At 38.0% G+C, this 7,674-nt stretch overlaps 1 non-coding gene across 1 annotated transcript; it reads right to left on the bottom strand.

Annotated features, from left to right (window-relative positions):
- Nucleotides 1-7,170: 7,170 nt before the first annotated feature.
- Nucleotides 7,171-7,274, bottom strand: LOC130972268 (small nucleolar RNA R71). Its single transcript, XR_009083458.1, has one exon. It is a non-coding gene; the product is annotated as a small nucleolar RNA R71 (small nucleolar RNA).
- Nucleotides 7,275-7,674: the final 400 nt, after the last annotated feature.

Genomic DNA, 7,674 nt, shown 5'->3' on the forward strand with positions numbered 1-7,674 from the left:
TGTCAAGCTAATGACATTAAAGAAGCGCTTGTTGGGAGGCAACCCAATGTTTTATAGTTAACTACTTTCTTTTGTTATTTTATCTTTTTTGTAGGTTGATGATCATAAGAAGTCACAAAATCCATTGAAAAAGCAAAAACAGAATGAAAAACAGGAAGAAAAACAGCACACCCTGGAGGAAGAACTCACTGGCGTTTAAACGCCAGTGAGGCTAGCAGTTGGGCGTTTAACGCCCAGTCTGGCACCATTCTGGGCGTTTAACGCCAGAAAGGGGCACCAGATTGGCGTTAAACGCCAGAAAAGGGCTAGAACCTGGCGTTAAACGCCAGAAATGGGCACCAGCCCGGCGTTTAACGCCAGAAATGGCTCAAAACGTGGATTTTGATGCCATTTGGTGCAGGGATGACTTTTCCTTGACACCTAAGGATCTGTGGACCCCACAGGATCCCCACAAACCCCTCACCTATCAAATCCCATCTCCCTCTCCTCCATTTCTTCTTCTTCTACTCTCTTCTTTCTTCTTTTGCTCGAGGACGAGCAAACCTTTTAAGTTTGGTGTGGTAAAAGCATTGCTTTTTGTTTTTCCATAACCATTTATGGCATCCAAAGCCGGTTCAACTGAGAAGGCATGACCTCAAGCCCATCACTAAGAAGAAGATGGAGCAAACAAGAGACCCCTCTCATCAAGAGATCCCTAAGATACCTCAAGGGATGCACTTTCCTCCACAAGACTATAGGGAGCAACTGAACACCTCCCTAGGAGAATTAAGTTCCAACATGGGACAACTAAGGGTGGAGCACCAAGAACACTCCATCATCCTCCATGAAATTAGAGAAGATCAAAGAATCATGAGAGAGGAGCAACAAAGACAAGGAAGAGACATTGAGGAGCTCAAGCACTCCATAGGACCTTCAAAGAGGAAGGAAGAGCCGCCATCACTAAGGTGGACCCGTTCCCTGATTTCCTTGTTCTTTATTCTTCTGTTTTTCGAAAATTATGCTTTATGTTTATCCATGTTTGTGTCTTATGATCATTAGTGTCTTAGTGTCTATGCCTTAAAGCTATGAATATGAATCCATCACCTTTCTTAAATGAAAACTGTTTTTATCACAAAAGAACAAGAAGTACAGGATTTCAAATTCATCTTTAAAACTAGCTTAATTAGTTCGATGTGGTGGCAACACTTTTGTTCTCTGAATGTATGCTTGAACAGTGCATATGTCTTTTGAATTTGTTGTTCATGAATGTTAAAATTGTTGGCTCTTGAAAGAATGATGAAAAAGGAGACATGTTACTGAGGATCTGAAAAATCATAAAAATGATTCTTGAAGCAAGAAAAAGCAGTGAATACAAAAAAAAAAGAGAAAAAAAAGAGAAGCAGAAAAACGAAAAAAAGGGGGAGAAAGAAAAAGAAAAGAAAAAGAAAGAAATAAAGTTGTGATCCAAGGCAAAAAGAGTGTGCTTAAGAACCCTGGACACCTCTAATTGGGGACTTTAGCAAAGCTGAGTCACAATCTGAAAAGGTTCACCCAATTATGTGTCTGTGGCATGTATGTATCCGGTGGTAATACTGGAAGACAGAGTGCTTTGGGCCACGGCCAAGACTCAATAAGTAGCTATGTTCAAGAATCATCATACTTAACTAAGAGAATCAATAACACTATCTGGATTCTGAGTTCCTAAAGAAGCCAATCATTCTGAATTTCAAAGGATAAAGTGAGATGCCAAAACTGTTCGGAGGCAAAAAGCTACTAGTCCCGCTCATCTAATTTGGAGCTTAGTTTCATTGATAATTTGGAGTCTATAGTATATTCTCTTCTTTTTATCTTATTTGATTTTCAGTTGCTTGGGGACAAGCAACAATTTAAGTTTGGTGTTGTGATGAGCGGATAATTTGTACGCTTTTTGGCATTGTTTTTAGTATGTTTTTGGTAGTTTTAGTTTAGTTTTTATTATATTTTTATTAGTTTTTAACTAAAATTCACTTTTCTGGACTTTACTATGAGTTTGTGTGTTTTTCTGTGATTTCAGGTATTTTCTGGCTGAAATTGAGGGATCTGAGCAAAAATCTGATCCAGAGACTCAAAAGGACTGCAGATGCTGTTGGATTCTGACCTCCCTGCACTCGAAGTGGATTTTCTGGAGCTACAGAAGCCCAATTGGCGCGCTCTCAACGGCGTTGGAAAGTAGACATCCTGGGCTTTCCAGCAATATATGATAGTCCATACTTTGCCCAAGATTTGATGGCCCAAACCGGCGTTCAAAGTCACCTCAAGAAATTCCAGCGTTAAACGCCGGAACTGGCATAAAATTTGGAGTTAAACGCCCAAACTGGCATGAAAGCTGGCGTTTAACTCCAGAAAAGGTCTCTACACGAAATTCCTTCATTGCTCAGCCCAAGCACACACCAAGTGGGCCCGGAAGTGGATTTTTATGTCATTTACTCATCTCTGTAAACCTTAGGCTACTAGTTTTCTATATATAGAACCTTTTACTATTGTATTTTCATCTTTTGATCACTTTTAGATCTCTAGATCATCTTTGGACATTTTAGTTCTTAGATCATTGGGAGGCTGGCCATTCGGCCATGCCTAGACCTTATGCTTATGTATTTCAACGGTGGAGTTTCTACACACCATAGATTAAGGTGTGGAGCTCTGCTGTACCTCGAGTATTAATGCAATTACTATTGTTCTTTCATTCAAATTCCGCTTGTTCTTTATCCAAGATATCACTTGTTCTTCAACATGATGAAGGTGATGATTGACGCCCATCACCATTCTCACCCATGAACAAGGTGACTGACAACCATTCTTGTTCTACAAGCATCTGAGGCTTAGTGAATATCTCTTGGATTCCTGATTGCACGATGCATGGTTGATCGCCTGACAACCGAGTGCTCGCCTGACAAACGAGCCAACCATTCCGTGAGGTCAGAGTCTTCGTGGTATAGGCAAGAACTGATGGCAGCATTCAAGAGAATCCGGAAGGTCTAACCTTGTCTGTGGTATTCTGAGTAGGATTCAATGATTGAATGACTGTGACGTGCTTCAAACCTGTAACCTACTAGGGCGTTAGTGACAGACGCAAAAGAGTTATTCTATTCCGGTAGGGGAGGGAACCAAACCGGTGATTGGCAGTACTGTGACAGAGTACGTGCATTAGCTTTCACTGCGCGGATGGGAGGTAGCTGCTGACAACAGTGAAACCCTACACGAGCTTGCCATGGAAAGGAGTAAGAAGGATTGGATGAAGGCAGTAGGAAAGCAGAGAGACGGAAGGGAAGGTGATGAGCGGATAATTTATACGCTTTTTGGCATTGTTTTTATATAGTTTTTAGTAAGTTTGAGCTACTTTTAGGGATGTTTTCATTAGTTTTTATGTTAAATTCACATTTCTGGACTTTACTATGAGTTTGTGTGTTTTTCTGTGATTTCAGGTAAATTCTGACTGAAATTGAGGGATTTGAGCAAAACTCTGAAAAAGGCTGACAAAAGGACTGCTGATGCTGTTGGATTCTGACCTCCCTGCACTCGAAATGGATTTTCTGGAGCTACAGAACTCTAAATGGCGCGCTCTCAACGGCGTTGGAAAGTAGACATCCAGGGCTTTCCAGCAATATATAATAGTCCATACTTTATTCGAAGAATGACGACGCAAACTGGCGTTGAACGCCAAGTACACGCTCCTTTCTGGAGTTAAACGCCAGAAAAACGTCATAATCCGGAGTTGAACGCCCAAAGCACATCATAACTCGAAATTCAACTCCAAGAGGAGCCTCTGCTCGTGGATAAATCAAGCTCAGCCCAAGCACACACCAAGTGGGCCCCGGAAGTGGATTTATGCATCAATTACTTACTCATGTAAACCCTAGGAGCTAGTTTATTATAAATAGGATGATTTACTAATGTATCAATCATCTTTGATCTCAGTTTTATTTTATTCTTCATCTTAGGAGATCATTGATCACGTTTAGGGGGCTGGCCATTCGGCCATGCCTGAACCTTCTTTTACTTATGTATTTTCAACGGTGGAGTTTCTGCACACCATAGATTAAGGGTGTGGAGCTCTGCTGTACCTCAAAGATTAATGAAGTTCTATTTTCCTTTATTCAATTCTCTATCTTATTCTTATTCCAAGATATTCATTCGTACTCAAGAACATGATGAATGTGATGAGCTAATAACTCTCATCATCATTCTCACTTATGAACGCGCGTGATTGACAACCACTTCCGTTCTGCGTGTAACAAGGCTTGAATGTATATCTCTTAGATTCCCCAACAGAATCTTCGTGGTATAAGTTAGATGGATGGCGGCATTTATCTGGATCCGGAAAGTCCAACCTTGTCTGTGGTGTTCCGAGTAGGATCCTGGGAATCCGGAAAGTCTCACCTTGTCTGTGGTATTCCGAGTAGGATTCCGTTCATGAATGACTGTGACGTGCTTCAAACTTTAACCTGCTGGGCGTTAGTGACAAACGCAAAAGAGGGATTCTATTCCAGTAGGAGCGGGAACCAACCGGTGATTGGCCGTACTGTGACAGAGTGCGTGCATAGCTTTCACTGCGAGGATGGGATGTAGCTATCAACCATGGGTGATGCCTCCAGACTGGTTAGCTGTGCGAGTGACAGCCGTGCAGGTTATTTCCCCGAGAGGAATGAAAGTAGCCACAGCTGATAGTGAACCCCTATACAAAGCTTGCCATGGAGAGGAGTAAGAAGGATTGAGTAGAAGCAATGGGATAGCAGGCGTCCGAGAGCTCTACAGCATCTCCATTCCGCTTATCTGAAATTCCTACCAATGAATCTGCATAAGTATCTCTATCCCTTTTATTATTCCTTTTTATTAGAACAATCCAATTATCACTATTACAAATGTTCAATCCGCCTAACTGAGATTTGCAAGGTGACCATAGCTTGCTTCATACCAACAATCTCTGTGGATTCGACCCTTACTCACGTAAGGTATTACTTGGACGACCCAGTACACTTGCTGGTTAGTTGAACGGAGTTGTGATTTCACTCGTGCCAATTTCAATTTCTATATAAGTACTACTCAAAGAATACATTGATCACAATTTCGTCCACCAAGTTTTTGGCGTCGTTGCCGGGGATTGTTCGAGTATGGACAACTGACGGTTCATCTTGTTGCTCAGATTAGGTAATTTTCTTTTCAAAAATCTTTTTCAAAAATTTTTCTTTTATTTTTCGTTTTTCAAAACTTTATTTTCGAAAATAATTAATAAAAATCCAAAAAAATTAGAAAATCATAAAAATAAAAAATATTTTGTGTTTCTTGTTTGAGTCTTGAGTCAATTTTTAAGTTTGGTGTCAATTGCATGCTTTAAAAATTTTTTCTTGCATGTTTTCGAAAATCCCATGCATTCATAGTGTTCTTCATGATCTTCAAGTTGTTCTTGACAAGTCTTCTTGTTTGATCTTGATGATTTCTTGTTTTGTGTCTTTTCTTGTTTTTCATGTGCATTTTTGCATTCATATTTTCCATGCATTAAAGATTTCTAAGTTTGGTGTCTTGCATGTTTTCTTTGCATCAAAAATTTTTCAAAATTATGTTCTTGATGTTCATCATGATCTTCAAAGTGTTCTTGGTGTTCATCTTGACATTCATAGCATTCTTGCATGCATCTTGTGTCTTGATCCAAAATTTTCATGTTTTGGGTCATTTTTGTGTTTTTCCTTAAAAATTTAAAAATCAAAAATATCTTTTCCTTATTTTCCTCCAAAATTTCGAAATTTTGGGTTGACTTGGTCAAAAATTTTCAAAATTAGTTGTTTCTTACAAGTCAAGTCAAAATTTCAATTTTAAAAATCTTATCTTTTCAAAATCTTTTTCAAAAATCATATCTTTTTCATTTTTTTATAAATTTCGAAAATTTCAAAAATTATTTTTCAAAATATTTTCAAAATCTTTTTCTTATCTTTATATGTAATTTTCGAAAATTAGCTAACAATTAATGTGATTGGTTCAAAAATTTGAAGTTTGTTACTTTCTTGTTAAGAAAGGTTCAATCTTTAAGTTCTAGAATCTTATCTTGTAGTTTCTTGTTAGTTAAGTAATTTTAAAAATTAAATCTTTTTCAAAAATATCTTTTTCTTAAAACTTTTATCTTATCTCTTTATCTTATTCTTTTTAAAATTTTATCTTTTTCAAAATTTGATTTTAAAATATCTTATCTAACTTACTATCTTCTTATCTTTTTCAATTTTGATTTCAAATCTTTTTCAATCAACTAACTAACTTGTTGTTTGTTTCTTATCTTTTTCAAAACTACCTAACTACTTTTTCCTCCTCTATTTTCGAAAATATTTCTTCCCTTTTTCAAAAATTCTTTTTAATTAATTAATTGTTTTAAATTTTAATTTTAATTTTATTTTATCTCTAATTTTCGAAAATCACTAACTCCTTTTCAAAAATTGTTTTCGAATTCTCTCTTCTCTTTTCTTCCTCTATTTAATTATTTAATTACTAACACTTCTCTTCACCCCTCTTCATCAAAAATCCGAATCTATTCCTCTTCTTCTACCCCTTTCTTTTTCTACTAACATAAAGGAATCTCTATACTGTGACATAGAGGATTCCTTCTTTCTTTTTTTGTGTTCCCTTTTCTTTCATATGAGCAGGAACAGGGACAAAGGCACTCTTGTTGAAGTTGATCCAGAACCTGAAAGGACTCTAAAGAGAAAATTAAAAGAAGCTAAATTACAACAATCCAGAAGCAACCTTTTAGAAAATTTCGAACAAGAGGAGGTGATGGCCGAAAATAATAATAATGATGCAAGGAGAATGCTTGGTGACTTCACTAAGCCAACATCCAAATTTGATGGAAGAAGCATCTCCATTCCTGCCATTGGAGCCAATAACTTTGAGCTTAAGCCTCAACTAGTTGCATTAATGCAACAAAACTGCAAGTTTTATGGACTTCCATCTGAAGATCCTTACCAGTTTTTAACTGAGTTCTTGCAGATCTGTGACACTGTAAAGACAAATGGAGTTAATCCAGAAGTCTACAGACTCTTGCTTTTCCCTTTTGCTGTAAGAGACAGAGCTAGAGTATGGTTGGATTCTCAACCCAAGGATAGCCTGGACTCATGGGATAAGCTTGTCACTGCATTCTTAGATAAGTTCTTTCCTCCTCGAAAGCTGAGCAAGCTGAGAATGGATGTTCAAACCTTCAAACAAAAAGATGGTGAATCCCTCTATGAAGCTTGGGAAAGATACAAGCAGCTGACCAAGAGATGTCCATCTGACATGTTTTCTGAATGGACCATATTAGATATATTCTATTATGGTCTCTCTGAATTTTCGAAAATGTCATTGGACCACTCTGCAGGTGGATCTATTCACCTGAAGAAAACGCCTGAAGAGGCTCAAGAACTCATTGACATGGTTGCAAACAACCAGTTCATGTATACTTCTGAGAGGAATTCCGTGAACAATGGGGTACCTCAGAAGAAAGGAGTTCTTGAAATTGATGCTCTGAATGCCATATTGGCTCAGAACAAAGTGTTGACTCAACAGGTCAACATGATCTCTCAGAATCTGAATGGATTGCAACATGCATCCAACAGTACTAGAGAGGCAGCTTCTGAAGAAGCTTATGATCCTGAGAACCCTGCCCTGGCAGAGGTTAATTACTTAGGTGAACCTTAT

The sequence above is a fragment of the Arachis stenosperma genome, chromosome 3 (genome assembly GCF_014773155.1).
Source record: "Arachis stenosperma cultivar V10309 chromosome 3, arast.V10309.gnm1.PFL2, whole genome shotgun sequence".
Classification (NCBI taxonomy): Eukaryota; Viridiplantae; Streptophyta; class Magnoliopsida; order Fabales; family Fabaceae; genus Arachis; species Arachis stenosperma.